General features: G+C 46.0%; 1 long non-coding RNA gene across 2 annotated transcripts in view; it reads left to right on the top strand.

The window, feature by feature from the left end:
- LOC141728770 (uncharacterized) overlaps nt 1-19,430 on the top strand; it is a 64,340-nt gene that overhangs the window by 11,487 nt on the left and 33,423 nt on the right. The window contains exons 2-3 of one of the 2 annotated variants that reach the window (XR_012579941.1): nt 2,763-2,895; nt 8,518-8,625. This is a non-coding gene — a long non-coding RNA (uncharacterized LOC141728770). The remainder of the gene's footprint in view (nt 1-2,762; nt 2,896-8,517; nt 8,626-19,430) is intronic. The other variant, XR_012579942.1, reaches the window with a different exon arrangement.

Raw genomic sequence — 19,430 nt, 5'->3', positions numbered from 1 at the left:
CAGTAGGACACCGAGGATGGGCAAGGTGTGTGTGTGTCTTATGGAATGGCAGAATCATGGATTAGGTTGGAAGTGATCCTAAAGATCACCCGGTTCCAGCCCCCTACCATGGGCAGGGACAGCTGACACTATCCCAGGTTGCTCAGAGCCCCATCCAGCCTGGCCTAAGACACTTCCAGGGATGGAGCAGCCACAGCTTCTCTGGGCAACCTGTGCCAGGGCCTCAGCACCCTCACAGAGAACAATTTCTTCTTAGTATCCCATCTAAACTTACTCTCTGTCAGTTTAAATCAATTCTCCCTTGTTGTGTCACTCCATGCCCATGCAAAGTCTTTTCACACCTTTCTTGCAGAATCCTTCAGGTACATGAAGGCTTTGCAAGGAGGCAGACCTGCATTTTGCCATCTCATTAGTGCTGCACATTATTGGCAGTGGGTTCAACTGACAGAGGCCTGACTGTCCCAGCCATGTGTCAATGAAGTGACACAAAGATTTGCAGTGCCCCTGCTCAGTTCTGAATGAAGAGCTCTTGCACAGCAGTGAGGCAGTGGAAGTTTCTGGATGCTCCTCATGCAGAGATGCAGAAGGAGCCTGGAAGATGCTCTGTCCTGCTTTTGCCCTGACCCTGCTGCCCGTTCTTGAGTAACTGAATAACCTGACAAGACACAGGGTAACCAAATGAAGAAATGTTTGCAGGATTAGCTCTTTACTTTCTCCAGGCATCACAATTGGAACTTACACTTTTTACCTGAATCTATTTCATTGGTATTTGCACATAGGACATTTGGTGTGGTCAAAGATGATGTGGAATCCAGAGATAGAGTGGAGTATTTCTGCATGTTCCTTATAGAGGGCTTTCCTCATTAAAAGTGGCCTGCAAAAAAACTGAGCATCCTTTGCTTCGCACTGTGTTTAGTCAAAGACCAAAATATGCTAAAATTTAGATGTATTTTCCTTTCAGTCGGATTATCCTTTGAAACTGTGAGCAAACCCTGCCTGACAACACAAAGGAATTTTCCCATGGATCAGCTAAAGCTGACTCACATGAAAGACTTGCCCAAAGTGGTCATGCCCTCTGAGCAAATACCACAGGCATGAGGATCTCTGCTCTTGGCCTAACAGCACTGTTAGGATTCCAGGGACCCAACCTTGGAAGGAAGGCAGCTTTTATTGGAGGAGGGGAGGTCTCCTACCTGTGACCCAGCCAATCTACTCTGCCATTTATCTGTGTTGCTAACTTGCAGTGCAGTGAATGTTTTGCTCTGTCACTGCACCCTTGTGAGAAATTTCCTGCATGGCCCACAAAGTTCACCAAATAGCCCTGGCTGTTTGCTTAAGCAGGTAGAGCACACAGTAAAAGGCACTGCTGTGACTCAAAGGAAGAAAGAAATAAAATCATCTGATCATGAAAGCTTTCAGCACCAGGTTTTAGTGCTGGAGTGAAAACCTAACGGAAGCTGTGCACCCTTCTAAGATAAATATTTCCTCTGCTGAAGTTGCTGAGTCTATCACAGATCAACAACCAGGAAGGCTTTGCTTACTCATCCCTGCCACGTGTTTCTGGAGTGGTTTTCTGCTCTTTTAACATTACCAAGGAGTGCATCCTCTGGCTGCCCTGGCTTGTTGGAAAGGCAAGCATGTGCTGAGCAAAGTTCCAGAGAAACCCACAAAGCACTGATGGAAATAGAGACAGAATTTTGCACCACTCAGAGAGACACAGAGAGAGTTAAAGCTTCAGGCCAATGTCTTGCTGAAATTTTAAAGCTAAAAGGATTTTGAACTAGCCTTTGCATTTTCTCCCTGAACTTTTTGTTTACTCTCTGCTCTTTTGCTCAGTGAAAGTAAAGCAGGCAAGACAACATCACTTGCTGTTTCCAACTGACTTCTACTCTATTTTTAACACTCCTCTGAAAGAGTTCTAAGACATTTTATTAATTGAGTATCTGTCCCTCACTTTCCATTTTCTTATCACTACTTGCCCTCAATATTGGGGCTTAAGTTATTTGTCATTTTCCCTTTGTATTTTATCTGGTCCATTTCTGTGTTTAAATTTGGGTTTTCAGTAAGCTCACATGTGATCTATGCCAAAGTCTCTTCTCACATTTCTAAAATATGTGGCACTGGGATTACAATCTCAAAATTATGTGGCAGCTTCTTTTAAACATGAAAACTCCAGTGGGTTTCACTCAGCTGTATATAAAAGCCTGTAGTACACTTGGTGGTAGTCCCTGTGTTATTTGTTTTAAATGATGTTCCATTTCATACTCTCTCCACATTCTCTGTTTCCAGCATCCAGCAGATTTTTGTATTGACAAATGTGTGACTTTTACAGGAAGCTGTTGTGGAGAAAACCTGTTCTTCTGTATGGGCTGAGCATAGTTGTGGCTTCTGACCCTCGGGAGGGCTGCTTGAGTTTGGGATCATCCTAGTAGATGGATGCTTCTAATAAAACTCCCAGCAGCCAGATAGCTTATCTGTGTTACTACCACACAGTTCCAGAGCCAACATTCCCCTCAGCAGGAAGGGAGGGAATCCTGAGTGTCATTATTTGTTTTGAGTGTGCTGTGGGCTCAGGTTGTAGCTGAGCTTCCACAGTGACGGCAGCTGATCTGAACCATGGCTGCCTTACCCCTTCTCAATCCCTTCCTGTAATCCACAGGGTAAATCCATTCTGCTAAACAGCAGCAAACCCTTCTAAAAAGCAATCAAAGAATGTTTTGTCATCTTAGCAAGATGTTCTATGTGGTTTCTTATGGTTCCAGGAGAAACTACTGATAAGAGTGGCCAGATAACAGAAACTATGCCAGAGAGAACTGTGACAAAATTTGAATAAGGAAGCACTGTTTCTTGGAAACTGCTGGAAACACCCATCTCCCCTTCCTTTGGACTAAAACTGTGAGTGTCCTGCTGCCCTCACTCTGCATCTCCTCTTTGTTTTCCCCTCGTTGTGATTTATTGGGTTGGGTTCTGTAGCTGCTTCTTGGCTGAGTGCAGCTAAGGTATGTAAACTGCTTTTTAACAGCTAATAGGCACCCACACTCCTGAAAAGAAAAGAAAAAAAAAGGCAAAATAATATTGTCAGCAGTGAGTTATAGGAGATCAGGAAAGCATCCAGCGAAAGTCAGTGGCTGGCTGGCCAAGTCCTGAATACTGTCACAGCTGTGTTCAGAATGATCCAAGTGGAGAGAAAATTTGGTAGCTTCAAATTAGGATTTTTAAGGAAAGGACTGCCTCTGTGGTTGCAATATATCCTGTGTGAACTGGACTTCTCTGAACCAAGCATATTTTCTTTTTATAGAATTTTCAAACCCTAAATACAGGGTTTCATCCTCCAGTGACATCTCACTACTTGTCCTGACTTGGTCCACATAAATAAAGGACAATGACCACAGCTCTGCTGAGCCCCCCCTGCAGGGCTGCATCCAGCCCTGGGCCCAGCACAGCAAGGACAGGGAGCTGCTGGAGCCAGGCCAGAGCAGGGACACCAAGGGGAGCAGAGGATGGAGCAGCTCTGCTGGGAGGAAAGGCTGAGGGAATTGGGATTGTTCAGCCTGGAGAGGAGAAGGCTTTGGGGTGACCTCACTGTGGCCTTGCAGTGCCTGAAGGGAGCCCACAGGAAAGATGGAGAGAGACTCTGGACAAGGGCCTGGAGTGACAGGACAAGGGGCAATGGCTTCACACTGACAGAGAGCAGGTTCAGATTGGATATGAGGAAGAAATTCCCTGTGAGGGTGGTGAGGCCCTGGAACAGGTTGCCCAGAGAAGCTGTGGCTGCCCCATTCCTGGCAGTGTTCAAGGCCAGGCTGGACAGTGTTTGGAGCAGCCTGGGATAGTGGAAGATGTTCCCACCCATGGCAAGAGATTGGAATGAGATGATCTCTAAGGTCCCTTCCAGTCCACACCATTCCATAATTCTGTGGTATCTACAACCTTCTGGAAAGCCACAGCTTATGGAGTAATTTTTATTATTGTTCTCAGAGCTTTTCTTATGGCCTTTCCACACCATGTGGCTCTTGATGGAGAATGAAAGTTGCCCACGGCTAGGACTTCGTCCTCCAGCATGTCTGTGAAGGCCCCAGGGAGTTTTTGCAATTACTAAGACATTACAAATAAACACACTGAGCCCCATCTTGCCATTCCAACTGTGAGCTGCAGAAAGCCACCAACCTCCCCAAAGCCCTTCTGGTAAAGGAATGAAAAGTCAAAAGCAAACAAATATGGATAATCGTTCTGCTGGCTAAGATGTGTTAAAAGAATACCAAGAAATGACAAACCACAAACTGGAGTGATTCATCCAGGCACCCAAAAAGTACTTACAAGAAACCACCTGACTAATCATGCTAAAGCTCAGGGACAGTCCTGTGCAATCAACAGATGTAATTATACATGTCACAAAACCAAGCCTTGTCTTCTCAAGGTAAATAATATCTGCTGTGCTCTAGGTTTATTGAGCTAATGGTATGAATTGCTTGGAATAACATTCTCCTTCTAGGGCTCTTTCTCTTACTCATGTATTCTTTGCCCAACACCTGGCAACAAGAAAACCCCAAACAGCACAAACTAAAAAGTGAAAGGCCCAAACTGTCACCTGCCCATGATGATTTTTGTGTGATGGTGTTTCATGTGGGAGGCTTCATCCGTGTTACATACACAAAGGCAAAAGCAGATCCTGTCTTTTAAGCTAAAATTTAGTGATACAACCCAGATTAGTGGGTTGGGAATCTGAGCAGAGGAGGCTGATGAGCCTCCATGGAGTTGTAAGTGATGTCCCTGGAAGGGAGGTGAAAGGCTGTGACCCCATCCCTCATAGTGAGGAAGTGCTTCTCCTGTCAGCTTAAATATGGCTTTGGGGGCACCAAGATGCTTCCACTTCGGTGGGAAGAAAATCATATCTAAATTTGAATGTGTTTGATGATACTAAAAGATACGTAAAGCTACAAGGTACTTATTACAGGAAACTCCTATTTCAGTTATTTCAGCAAAATTCCAGCACTTCTGTATATATGAAGGCCTGGAACAAAGCAACTGGGTTTCAACTTTCACAGTTTACCTAATGTGGCCTTGATGGTGAACTGTATGGTGATGTAAAGGACAGAGTTATATTTGTTTAAGGAACCTTCAGGCTGAATTTCCAGCTCTGTGAGTGCTGAGAGAGAGGAAGGAGGGAAGTTCAGAGGAAAACAAATGCTTCCTGAACTTTGAGTTTCTTTGCTTTTATATATCACCAGATTTTTCTGTGATGTGACCAGCCGTCCTTTATAAACTTTGCTTTATCTCTGTGACATTTTGTGTCTAGGAAATGATTAAGCTGTCATATTTGGGAATTGGAAAGAGCAAAGGGCTGCAAGAGTTTGTTCTACCTGTCAAGTTACCCAATTACAGCTGAGTCCCTTTGCAGACATGCATTTCCACTAGCCTACACACACACACCACGAGCTGGCCCTCGCCTGCTCCTCACGCTGTGGGAGCTGTAGATATCCAAAAAATGTATATACATCTATATGGATGAAAAATGTACCACCTGATGAGGAGGCTCGTGGGACTCAGCGAAGCTGCCTATTACTTATTAGCTAGCTAGTGGTCTGGCCCGTGTGTCCCCGTCCTTGGCAATAAAATGAAGATGAAAGGTAGCCGCTGACTTGGAGCCTCGCCTGAAAGTACAGTAGTTATCAGCCGTCGCCTTATCAAAGGCTGGAACAGCAATAACTGTGCTCAGGGAGCAGCAAGGACGTGGTAGGCTGGGCTGATAAACAGTTACACCTCGTGGGCAAACAGCAGTTTCACATCCCCACGGGCACCCAAACAGCACTGGCAGCTGAGGAGAGGCTGCAGCAGATGGTGCCCAACCACGGTGCCCCCAGGACAGGCTGGGCAGGGCAGTGCCTCTCCAGCCAGGGGACCTGCCCAGGAGCTACCTGGTGAAGTCTCCTAGGCAGAACGTGTGCCTTGGGCCACCAAAAGAAGCTCAGCTGTCACCAACCTAGTTCTGCCAAACTGGGAAGATCATTTTGAGACCAAGACTCTCACAGATCAGCCCCCACTCAGGCCAAAACCGAATGGCAGTGAGGACAGTCCTCTTTATGGGTGTTAAAACACTTGTCTCTAGTGGTGAAAGAAAGGTGGGACTTGGGAACAATCACATTTGTGCTAAAACATCTATTTTAGCAGAGGTGACCTTTTCAAACTTCAGGCTTCCTCAAGCACAATGTTGAAGCCATAGGGTTTCCAGATACTCCCACACAGAATTGACTCGAATCAATAACTTGGACAAAGAAACAGGGCCTCTCTTGAGAAGAAATAGAGGTATTGAATCACTGCAGCTTTTGTTGGCTGCATGAAATGGGTTTTTTCCAGCTCACCAAATTTGTCCATACATGCATCCAAAGCACTAGGGTTACACATACCTGGCAAATTGTCTTACACAATACAGCAAACGTGGCTTCAGATCGTGCTCTGTCATGGACTTACTGAGTGAAGGCCAGAAAGACAATATTATTTTGGGTAGGTAAGTCAACCAAATCCTTGGAGCTGGGAGTGTGGTGTTAGTGGTGGAGTTCCTGTCCACAGATCAGGTTTTCAGTTAGAGGAAGGAAGAGATCCACAAAAAAGATGCTGAAGACACAACATACACAACAGAAGATATTGAGCTGGCAAGAGTGGCATAAAAATACATTTGCCCTGGGTCACTAGGACTTCATCAGGAGTGGATGCAAGATCCCACATGGTCTTAAATAGCAAGTTCTGTGGCAAACTTACCTTTCCACTACAAAGTAACGATGTGCTGGATAAATGTATATAGGAAGGACATGGAATGCTGGAGCAAGTCCAGAGGAGGCCACAAAATTGATAAAGGGACTGGAGCATCCTCGCTGTGGAGATAGGCTTGGAGACTTGGGGCTGTTGAGCTTGGAGAGGAGAAGGTTGTATGGAGACCTCAGAGCACCTCCTCTAGGGTCTATAGGGAAGGGTCTATAGGGAAGTTGGAGAGGGACTTTTCATCAGGAACTGTAGAGACAGGACAAGGGGGAATGGATTTCAACTGACTGAAGGGAGGTTCAGATTCGATATCAGGAAGAAATTGTTCTCTGTGAGGGTGCTGAGGCCCTGGCACAGGTTGCCCAGAGAAGCTGGGGCTGCCCCATCCCTGGAAGTGTCCAAAGCCGTGTTGGATGGGGCTCTGAGCAAGCTGGGATAGTGAAAGGTGTCTCTGCCCATGGCAGGGGGTTGCAACAAGGTGATCTTTAAAGTCCCTTCTAACCCAGACCATTCTGAAATTCTATGCAAAAAGTAGCTTGACAAGTTTTAAGGAACTTTTAATACAGTAACTAAACATAAACTTCTTGGTGAACAATTTTCCAAGTCTTTGAGTGAAACTTGAGGTGGCAAAAACTGGGGGTAGCAGGCTGCAAGAGGCCTCTCAGAAAAAACCCCAAACTTTTAATGCATTTTCTAAATGTGTTTCAGTCTCACCTAATACAGCCCATCTGTATTACACAGCTGATATTTCTGGCAGCCTTAAGAGTTGCTGGAATCCAGGCTCCACAGCATTATGTAATTTGCTTCATTTTAATCCTGATAAGAAAATTCTTGGAAGTCACTTTAAAAACAGTAACTATGGTGCTGATCTGTTTCATTTTGCTGCAACGAAGCAGAGTCCTCAAGGCAGCCAATATGATGGGAGAGATGATGCCCAGTGAGAGATCCTTCCTATGTGTTTTTCCATTCCTTAGGGTAAACTGAGTTTGGAAAACTCAAGCTTGGAGCATTCTTTTTACTCATATCTGTCATGCAGTGGTCAGCATTAATATTAAAGACCAAAGTTTCAAATCACGTGTTTAACCTGAAAAAGTCATATACCTGCTGAGATTTTTTTTTTCTCTAAGTTAAAAAAAACAGCTAAATGAGCCACTTTCTGTTGTGTTTTTAGTGTGAGATCACTTGTTCCATTTGTCTTAATTTCCTTTGACAGAGCTAACTCATTTCAGCTTTTGAAAATTATCACCTTGTGATAGTTGTAACTTTTGGGACCTACTTCTTTTTAACAATTTTGAACATTTTGCTAATTTTTCACCCATCCTTTGCAGCCACTCCTTGTACACCTTCATTGAAACCCTTTTTGCAGCTCCTCTAGTCTGGATGGACTATTGGACTTGAGTGACCTGAGCTGCGTACAGCATGCAAGAGTGCCTGCTGTGGAAAATATTATCCCTTATTTACAACCAGTGACCTACCAGTTTAATATAAATAATCTCTAAAGGCATGGCCACAGACTCCACACCGAATTAGTGCATCATTTAGTGCAGCAAATGAAGAAAGGATAGGAGCAATACAAGCTGGACCTATGTAAGCATCATCTCCTGCGGGTAAAATTGAAACAGAGCTGCTTGACTGTGTTTCCCATGGATCAATGGCAAGTGTATTTCTATTTCTGAAACCAGTTTTGCCCCTAGTGAACACCCTAAAACAAACTAAATGAAAATCTCCTCCAAAAGATTGTCTTTTCTCTCTCTTCATCAGCAGAAAGACTGAGAGCCTCTCACTGGAGTGGCAGGAGCTGCTGGTTAAAACTGAGAGCGGAGCCCAGCCACCAGTCCCTCATCGTGACTTAGACGGATAATTAGTCAGGTAACAATTCCACTGTTGAAAAGCCTGTGAGGCTGGGATCAAACCAACTCAGCACTGCAGGCAACTGTCATGAGATAAAAAGATAAGATGAATGAGTTTGTATTGCACTTGGAATGCACAGAGCCCAATATAGATGTGAAATATTATTACTAAATGTGCTGAGGGCTCTATCGTAAGAAGACTTCCTGCAAAAGCAACTGAATGGATAAACTCCAGAGCCCTGGACGGGTCACAGAGATAAATCATGTCAGTAAAACACTACTGGTTCCTGGGCTGCACCCTGCTCTCCTGTAACAATGTCCTCTGGGCAAGGTTTATACCTGTGTGCCGTGGCCATAGCAACAGCAGTGATGACAAATACAAGAGCTCCCTTGTGCCAGGTCGGTGGAGCTCAGAGAAGCAGTTTCTGGGTTTCCATCACAGCAAGGTGCTGGGTTATGATCTTCTGGCAGTGCCAGAGAGCTTGGGGGCTGCCCAGTGGAGAGGTTCAGGGTAATCAGTGGGATGAGAGAGCTATTGGACACATCATGACTCTGAACACTCAACCACATGGCAGAAAGAGATACATGTGTCCACCAAAACATTCCAGAGCCCTGTGGTGGCCCATTTCTTGCATGGTGCCCTCCTGGCTCTCTGCTTTGCTCTGGTCACCAAGGTGAAGCAGGTGCTGGAGCAGATCCATGGGTCCAGGATCCAACCTGCTCCGAGGCTGAACACCCACTCCTGGGCAGCGTGCTACGCCCAGCACTTTGCTGGCTGAGTTGCTGTGTGTACAAACTTTCCCAGGATCATCTGGACAGCTTTTCTCATCCCCTCAGGCACAAAGCTTGTAAGTGGGAACAGTGCCACTAGGACAAATTTCTGCTCGGGTGACTTATTCACATTTAGCACTGCAGTTGTCTGTTCTGACAGAGCCACTACAGGTTCTCTCCCAGAGCAAGTTTAGCTGACAATTCAGACATGTAAAGGCAGAAGCAAAAGGATTACTTACAGATGATGCTGGGATCAATCACATATCCAAAGTGCAGTTCAGAATTCAGCTTTGTTAAGGAATGAATCCAGAGCAGGGACACAAAGGGGATCAGAGGGATGGAGCAGCTCTGCTGTGAGGAAAGGCTGAGGGAGTTGGGATTGTTCAGCCTCAGGGTGACCCAGCTGTGGCTTTCCAGTACCTGAAGTGAACCTACTGGAAAGATGGAGAGAGACTCTTTAGAAGGGCCTGGAGTGACAGGACAGGTGGAAATGGCTTCATATTGACAAACAGGAGGTATAGATTGGATATGAGGAAGAAATTGTTCCCTCTCAAGGTGGGGAGGCCCTGGCACAGATTGCCCAGAAAAGCTGTGGCTGCCCCATTCCTGGAAGTGTTCAAGGCTGGGTTGGATGGGGCTTGGAGAAGCCTGGGATAGTGGAAGGTGTCCCTGCCCATGTTAAGGGACTGGAACTGATTGATCTTTTAAGGTCCCTTCCAATTCACCCCACTCCATGATGCTATAATTCTTTTACATTGTGCTTTTAGAGTTCACTTTCTTTCACATCATGATCCTGTGCCATGAGAAGTTCTCACCAGAATATCTGACACCTCATACTTCTCTTCTGAGATGCAGAGACAAGAAGAAAGGCTGGCTGGCAGCTACTATCAAGTCACTGGGGTGGGTTTTTAATGCCAGGCAGGCTCCTTTGTACCCTTTGACACACCCTGTTGCTGTGGTGCTGCAAATCAGTACCAGGCTAATTGAGAACACAGGCCTAAAAACAGATGTGTCTGGGAAGTGATGATTTTCCCACAGAAACATCAGGTTTTCATAAAAAACTCTAAAAACATGGAAGTTTTAAGTATAATGCAGAAAGGTTTTGGGTTACCAAGCTTAGGTTTTATCTACTTCTTTTTGACCAATACTGAAGATTTTTGTTGGGATTTCTTTTTAACAAAATACATTGGTTCCCCAAAGAAAACCACAGCTACTGACAAAATAATGTTAAAAATCATTAAGATGTTAGGCATTTTTTCTCTGTTAATCTGCTTTCCTGCTTCTTTCATTTTTTTGTTTTCTGCTCTCTCCTTGTCATGTGCAGCCCACTGGGTGGTACTTACATGGTAACCAGTCCTGCTTAGGGAAACCAGTGCTTTTGTCTCCATCAGTTCTTCCCTAACTTGGGGTTTTTTCTTTGTCCTTGTTTGTTACTGGGGGTTTTTTTTCTGTCCATTTATCTTTATGAGAAATTATCTTTCCTTTATCTTTTCCATATCATATTCATCCCCTCCCTTTTTTGTCCAGCAGTTAGATATCTCTAATAATCTTTGTTCCTTCCTGCTTCCATCTTTAATTCTTTCTGGCACCTTTAACACCTGCGCTTTCATTTCTTTGTCTTCTCTCTGGATATTAATGTATATTGTCAATCTTTCCCACCTGTATGTCTGAATAGCACATACTCCATAGGGCTTTAAAAAGAATAAGTAATTTTTAATCACAATACTACAAGAGCTCAAAAAGTAAACATTATTCTATTGATTTTATATGTGGGAAAAACTAAAGGCAGAAATATTGTTTAATTCTTCAATAGATCTGAAGTTTCTTTCATCCTATCCTGTGGTCAGGACTTCTGGAGGCTTCAACCCTACTTTTTTCTTCCTCTTCCATCACTTGAAACTTGTTCCACAAACTTTTTCATGTGGAGATCACCAGACAGCAGCAGCAGAAGCATTGGGCCTGAGGGGAGTTGGGTAAGAAAGCACCACTTGCAGCATCTGAGGTCCCTGTTCTTAGCCATACAGTGAGAAATACAGAAAAAATAGTTGTGAAAATTAAGGAAACTTCATTCCACAGCACGACAGATTTACAGGATGGGTCAGGTTGGAAGGGACCACAGAGAATCATCTGGTCTCACCTCCCTGCTTCAGCAGGGCCATCCCCGAGCACAGGGCACAGGATTGTGTCCAGACTGGAGAATATCCCCAGTGAGGAGACTCCACACCCTCTCTGTTCAATCTGTTCAGTGCTCAGTCACTGCCCAGGACAGAAGTTCTGCCTCCTGCCCAGGTGGAACCTCCTGGCCTCAGTCCCTGCCCGTTCCTGTGGTGCCATTGCTGGGCCCTGGAGCAGAGCCTGGGCCTTGCTCGGAGCCCTCCCTGCACACAGGGACACCCAGGGCTGAGGGCCCCTCTCAGCTGGGGCTCCTCTGGAGCTGGACAGCCCCAGCTCCCTCAGCCTTTCCCTGCCACAGATGCTCCAGGCCCTGAATCATCTCTGCAGCCTCCACTGGCCTCAATCCAGGAGCTCCCTGTCCCTGCTGTGCTGAGGAGCCCAGGACTGGACACAGCACTGCAGATGTGCCAGACAGGGCTGGGCAGAGGGGCAGGATCACTCCCTGAGCTGCTGGCACTGCTCTTCCCAGTGCACCCCAGGATTCCATTGGCCTTCTTGTCCCCCAGGGCACTGCTGGCTCATGGACAGCCTGTTGTCCACCAGGACCCCCAGGTCCTTCTCAGCAGAGCTGCTGGCCAGGAGGTCACCCCCAGCCTGTGCTGGTGCATGGAGCTGTTTCTCCTCAGGTGCAGAATCCTGCAGTTGCTCTTGTTGGACTTTGGATACATGCCTCCTGGAAGACATGGAAAGATACAGGTTCAACTTCCTAAATGGCAGGATGAGCTGGGCTGTTGGGAGAATAAGCAGCCTGCCCCTGAGAGGAGAAAACAAGAATGGGTTAACAGACACACAACATTTTCATTTGGGTTACTGAATGGTTGGAGGTTGAGTTTCAGATTCACTAACCTGGGTGTTTTTCACATGAGTTTGGGTTTCAGAATGAAAGCTGGTGTAATGGTAGCAGGCCTGTGAGAGGAGAGGAGGAATTTGCCCCTGCTTCAGGGTGGGAAGGGTTAGTACTTGAAGACTTGAAATTACTTACATGTGCACGATGTGTGTCAGTGGAGGATTTTTTTAACCATAAAACTAAAGTATGTATTTGGGTCCAGTCTGCTGGGCTTGCAAGTATAACAGATCTAGGAAGTTCTGTTTCTGCAGAAGAGAGAAATCTGATAAAACTTGGAATGCACTTCCAAGCAAAGTTTACTAACTTTGAGAGGCCTCTGCGGTTCTATTTTGTGTTCGGACCATGTGTTAATTATAGATCTTCTATTTCTAGTGCAAGCTCTCTTCTTACCACCCCAAAATGAGTTCAGTATAGTTTCAAGGAGAAGAGATAGGCTAAGCACAGTCCAGATCAAGCATAGTGTGGGTTTTGTGCTTTTTCTCATCTTCTCTGGGAAGCTCAGACATTTCCAGAGGAGGCGGCTGGGAGACAGTGACATTCCTCTGGCTCAGTCCTGCCCTTGCAGGGCACGAGCTTGGGATCAGCAATCTGTGCAAAGCACCCAGGACATGTTTGTGGAGCCCCAGAGAGCAGACTGAACACCCAGAGTGAGCTCTCCTTGACGTGAACATGGTGCCCATTCCATAAATCCCACAGCACACCCCCTAAACACAGTTGTCCTGTGGGTCATCTGGACATGTTGGCACTGCCAAGGCTTTTTACTGTGCCACCCATCCTGCTCGGGCTCAGCCCTGTCAGCTCCCATCTGCTGTGCAGGTTTGGGCTTGAGTGGATCACCAGGAGAAGGAGGCAGAGCTGGAGGAGGCTGGGCTTGTGACTCAGTGGGCACAATTCTTCCCTCTGAGTCAGGGCTGAGTCAAGGGGTGCTAAGGGGGACTGTGCTGCTCCAGCTGCTGGGTTTGGGACACAACTGAGAAACCAAACTCCCAACCACGGATCTCTTCAGGAGCATCTGTGGTCCTTCCTCAGTAGCAGTGGCATTTACTCACTATCTTGACCACATTCCAGTCTGGAAAATATATTTCATTCACCCCCAGCTCCCTCTGTTACCCCAGTGAAACACTTCTTTCTTCACTGCTGCAGCACAATGCATTGGAAAGGATTTGTGGCCTTTTGGTTTTAACAAAATAGCTCGCACACACGTTGCAAAACTTTTTCCATATGTCTCTTTTTGCATATCAGGGGATATCCTGGTCATCCTGCTCACAAATGCACAGTACTTCCGAAGCTGTTAATTAGGGATATGCACAGGTAAAGAGAGCATCACATCTCACAGGCCAGTTTATCTCAGGGCAAATAATACAAGGGGGTAGCTATTGATTTAATAATGCAAAGTCCTTTTACACCATCAGTTGACAGTGAAATGCAAGTATTAGTGTCGCTGAGGCAGCTGCCTTCAGCACAGCTGCCTTCTCTTGGTCTCAGAAGGTCCACACTCTTCACCATGTCCTCTTGCTATTCCATCCACAGCAACAGTGGCTTTTGAAGGCAACCATCTCTGCAAAGTTTGTGCTTGAGCTCACTTTGGAACCAAAGAACACCCATAACTGGAAGACACTCCCAAGGATCATTCGGTCCAACCCCTGGCCCTGCACAGACACCCCAACAATCCCACCCTGTGCATCCCTGTGAGTGGTATCCAAACCCTCCTGGAGCTCTGGCAGCCTTGGGGCCATGACCATTCCTGGGGAGCCTGTTCAGTGCCCCAGCACCCTCTGGGGAAAGAACCTTTCCCTGATATCCACCCTGACCCTCCCTGCTCCAGCCATTCCCTGTGTCCTGTCCCTGGTCACACAGAGCAGAGATCAGGGCCTGGCCCTCCTCTTCCTCTTGTGAGGAAGCTGCAGAACTGCTGTGAGCTCTGACCTCAGTCTGCTCTTCTCAGGCTGAACAGACCAATTGCCCTCAGCATCTTCATAACCCTCTCTTGGACACTCCCTAACAACTTTATATTTTTGTTATATTGAGGTGCCCCAAACTGCCCCAGGACTCACTTTGTCCCCACTTTGCTCACTTGCCATGGCTGGCATGCCTCAGTTCATGCCTCCCAGCGATGGAGGATGTGTGCCAGCATTGAGACACACATGCTGTCCGATACTTGCTTCGTTTGATATGTGATGACAGCTCTTTATAGGTGTCTGAGAAAAACAAATGAATGGAGAAGCAGTTCCTGGTGGCCTCTGCCAGCTGTTGACAATACCAAATAATTTGCTTTTCCTGAAACAGATCTGATGCCTCTTGTGGATGATGTGGCGCGTAGGTGTCATGTCAATCAATAAAAATTAAAAGTTGCTGAAGGGCAGGAACAGCAGCTGTGAGATTTCTTACTGCTTTTCATTCACAGGGAAGTGGTATCAGACTCTGCTTAGTGGCTTGTGTGATTTACTGTCACATTTATCTCACATGCTTCAGCAAGGACTTGCACAAGCAGATTTTAGACCTTTGCTTTTAAAGGTGGAAGACAAATGGTTAGTTCATAGAAGCTTATTTTTGGAATCTTGTTTAGCATCTAAGCTTTTTCCAGAGCTGCTGGTATGGGCTCCTTTACATTCAGGAAGCAGCGCACACCAACCATGTGATGCTCCAGGTGCCTCTATAGAAATGGATCTTGGAATACACCTCTGATGCTAAGGAAGCACGGAGAGAGTAAAAGGACATTGCCCAACTTCAGTGTTCCTGTGTCAGACACATTAGCAATGACCTTGTGCCTGAAAGCAACCAAATTAGGTATTACCAGAATTAAAAAAAAAATAAAAAGAGGGTTTATTATTTGTTTGAAATCTCTTTACCATAAGGTCTGATTAAAATGTTTCTATTGAAATTGTTCTTCAGCAGAAAAAGCTGTTTCAGACAGAGCAGATCTCACAGAAGAGTGGATTCACTGAGGAAGATTTTCCTGCATTTCACTGCAAAGCAGAAATGCCTCTGACAAAAGGATAGGTGCTATGCCACGTGTTAACCCAATGCTACACATAAGGAATTCTGCTGGACAGCCCTGGAGGTGACACCCCAATGTGTCTGGCATTGCCCTGTTGCTTTGTCTTTACAATAAGTTCTCTTAAGCCTCCATGTGTCACCAGCCTAATGAGAATCCACGACCAGCACCGGGTGGAGGACAGGCACATGAGGCACCCAGAATTACACTCTTATAATGTGGCATATCCATTTTGTTCCATATTTCATTTATTGGGCAATGTAGCTGAGGTTTTGGCTTTCAGTCAAAAACAAGGATTTTCCCAAAAAGAGAAATTGGATGAAGAATTAAAGAAACTCCACTAAGTGACCAAAACACCTCCCAAGCACCATTTTCCACTATTCATATTTGAAAGAATTAAATGTAGTTTTAGTGCAAGGAATAACTATGCTAGCCCTAGGGTTATGAACTGGATAAGCTATTAGGAATTTTCCATTTCTGACTGACTGTGATCTCACATCAGTGTAACTCTGCTCACTTTAGTGGAATTACTTCAGAATTGTTCTGATGGGAAAGCAGAACGAGGTCCTGTGATTCTATAACTATTTCTACTAAGCTGTTTACATATGCCTGAGAGAAGCGGGTTTTAAGAAAATATAGTGGAATTTAGAGCCCATTTTTCATCAGTTCAGTTAATCAGTTTACTTTGGTCTACTGATCACTTCTGCTGCTTTGCATGTGATTGTCCTTATAAGTGAGGTCAGTTTTATAGGGAGAGAATACACCCTTTATAAATCCAGATGGTATCATTAGAAGAAACAGACAAGTTTCTCTAAAGTTTTTGTATTTTCATCTTTCTGAAGACAAATTTTAACAGTAATTAAGCACTTTTTGTTCTATGTTATAGTTTTTTAGAAATTACAGGTTGTTCTTGTTGTCAGACCCTAAGATCTTGATTTCTTTTGCTTCTGTCAATAGGAAATTAATACTGACCTGTCTGGCAGGTCCTTGAAGGTTTGTAGAAACATTGCAAGATCCTCATTTACAACATGACATATGGTTCCCATCCAACTAGAATCATAGAAATATAGAATATCCTGAGTTGGAAGGGACTCACAAGGATCATCTCCAGTCCAACTCCAGGAGAATAAGAATAGCAACATGCCAGTGTTTTATGAAGGACCACATTGAGCTCCCTGTCCTGCAACAGGATCACAAAATGCAGAGCTGTTCAACAGGGAAGTAGATTTCAGTGCTCACTAGGCTACACTGTGAGTCCAAGGAGACTGGGTAGAAAGGGTGGGAAGGGCTGAAGGTCCTTCTCACCACCTCCTTCCCATATGGAATATTCAGCATATACAGGAATAGCAGCATCTGAGCCATAAATTCAGAAGGTGACAGAATAATTCAGATCCACAGACATTTGTGAAGTCCTAAGCTCCACTTAGAGACAAGCTAATTTCTGTCTTAAAAAAAGAATTCCAGGATCTTCTCTAGCTAAGTTCTGAATATCTCACTATTGATATGTATTAATATGTCTATTTCAAATTGATAGAGAGTAGATTTTAATTGGATATTACGAAGAAATTCTTACCTGCAAGGGTGGTGAGGCCCTGGCACAGGTTGCCCAGAGCAGCTGTGGCTGCCCCATCCCTGGCAGTGTCCAAGGCCAGGCTGGACAGGGCTCTGAGCAATCTGGGATAGTGGAAGGTGTCCCTGCCCATGGCAGTGGGGTGGGAACTGGATGAGCTTTAAGGTCCCTTCCAACCCAGGCTATTCTGCGATTCTGCAATAGCCTGCAGGCACAGGACCAGCCATCTATAATGTATCAAAACTGAGATGGGTTTGAGGGCTGGGATCAGATGTATTTCAGGCCTGGAATAAGACTTAAAGTGGATTCAAGCTTCACAGATTTTGGAGAGGAATAGTTTAACCAGCCAAATTCCAGAGGTTTGAATTCAGCAGTTATCAATATCCCCAGAGGAAAAGAAGTAGCTGCTGCAGTCTTTTGATTAACTGAGCATAAAATGAGCCTTCCTCCCCTTACTGTTTTAATTAGATATGAATGAACCAGTTCAAACCACATTAAAATTGACTCCTGACTCCTCTGCATGTAAATTAACCACTAGGTCACAGTTTTATTTTTTTCCCTGAGAAAACCAGTTTTCCCAGAAGGGGGGGATGGCATTTAGAAGTACTCCCACTACATCTTCCTTCATGCCAAAACTTTCTTCTTACACATGGCTGTTCAAGTGACAGGAGGACTAAAGCTAGGTTAGATGGTGCTCTGAGCAAGTTAGTGTAGTGGAAGGTGTCCGTGCCCATGGCAGGGGGTTGGAATGAAATGATCTTTAAGGTTCCTTCCAAACCAGGCCATTCCAAGATATGATTGAACAACCAGGAGCCATGACCCCAGCTGGTTGGTCAGCAAGTGCTGGCAGATGTCGATGCTTGGGTGGTCGAGACTACAGCTGCAAAGGGAAGGAGAGCAGGTTTACACGTGTGGGCTGTTTGCCAGCCTAGAGGCAATGCAGGGTGATTTTTGGAGGGGATCGGTGTGTGGGAAAGCCGCGGTCGGGCGGCTGCGGTAGCGCGGGCACCGCTGCCCTCTGCTGGGTACCGTCCCGCGGGCGCTGCCTCCCGCGGCAGGAGCCGACACCGTCCCTGCTCCCTGGGCTCTGCCTCTGCCAGCCGGACACTGCTTTGTGTGCCTCCGGTCCAGGGCCAGAGCAGCGGAGGGACACCTCCTGCAGGGCTGGGAGGGCTTATCGAGAGGGTTGAGCGTGATCTTCCATTACACCCAGCTGCAGTCAGCTGTGTCCTGCTGTTATCCCAGAGCACCCTCTGGGATGGCAACACACTTTTGCTTCTTCCTCATGGAGTAAAGAAGGCATGTGTGTGTTTGCTGGGGAGGTGCTGTTGCACTGCAAGCTTGTCCATCCCATGGCTATCCATCCTAGAACTCTGTCTCAGGTGAATGAACCTGGGGGTTCTCAACAACAGCAGCTGAACGTGAGCTAGCTGTGCACAGGTGGCCAAGGGGCCAATGGCACCTGGCCTGGATCAGCAATGGTGTGGCCAGCAGAGCCAGGGCAGTGACTGTCCCCCTGTTGTGGGCACTGGGGAGGCCACATTTCAAATCCTGTCTTCTATTCTGGGCCCCTCATGACAAGGATATTGAGGGGCTGGCTGGAGGGTGTCAGAGAAGGGAATGGAGCTGGGGAAAGGTCTGGAGAGTCAGTCATATGAGGAAAGGCTGAGGGAGCTGGGCGACCTCAGCCTGGACAAAAGGAGGCTCAGGGGGGACTTCCTGGCTCTCCACAACTCCCTGACAGGAGGGGGCAGCTGGGGGGGATTGGGCTCTGTGCTCAGGGAACAAGGGACAGGAGAAGAGGAAATGGTTTCCAGCTGTATCAAGGGAGATTCAAGCTTGGTATTAGGAAAAATTTCTTCACTGAAAGGGTTGTCAAGCATTGGAACAGGCTGCCCAGGGAGGTGGTGGAGTCACCATGCCTGGAGGTGTTTAAGAATCAGAGCTCTGATCTGGTTGGCGCAGTGGTGATTGTTGTACTCAATGATCTTGGAGATCTTTTCCAGCCTAAATGATTCTGTGATTCTGTGAACACTCTCTCTGTCTCGCTGCCTCTTGCAGTGAGAATGTGTACCCATAAAACCAGCCCCTCTGCATTTTGGCTAGCTGTAGGAAACTCTGTGTGGGCCTCTCTCCTTTGACAAATCCCAAAGAAAGCCTCACCCGTGAGCTTTAAAATCATGTCAAACTCATAATCGAAGGACAATTTTCAAAACCTCAGCCTTATAGATAAACCTGTCCAAGTCTGTTCACCTGATTAATGAACAAAGATGCAGGAGATGCAGAACCTTGAAATGAAATGTGAAAACTAAATTCAGCCTAGTTGGGGAGTCAGATATGTAGCAGGAACTGAAAGCTGCTGTGCAAGGGGTAGTTCTGAGAGTGTACAGTAGTCTGATAAATGTCAGAGTTGGACTGCTGTTAAAATTGGTTTATCTGTATCTGTAAAGAGGTGTAGGGGGGATT

The sequence above is a fragment of the Zonotrichia albicollis genome, chromosome 4 (assembly GCF_047830755.1).
Source record: "Zonotrichia albicollis isolate bZonAlb1 chromosome 4, bZonAlb1.hap1, whole genome shotgun sequence".
NCBI lineage: Eukaryota > Metazoa > Chordata > Aves > Passeriformes > Passerellidae > Zonotrichia > Zonotrichia albicollis.
The sequence above is the reverse complement of the archived record's forward strand: the minus strand, read 5'-3'. Positions and strand labels throughout refer to the sequence as shown.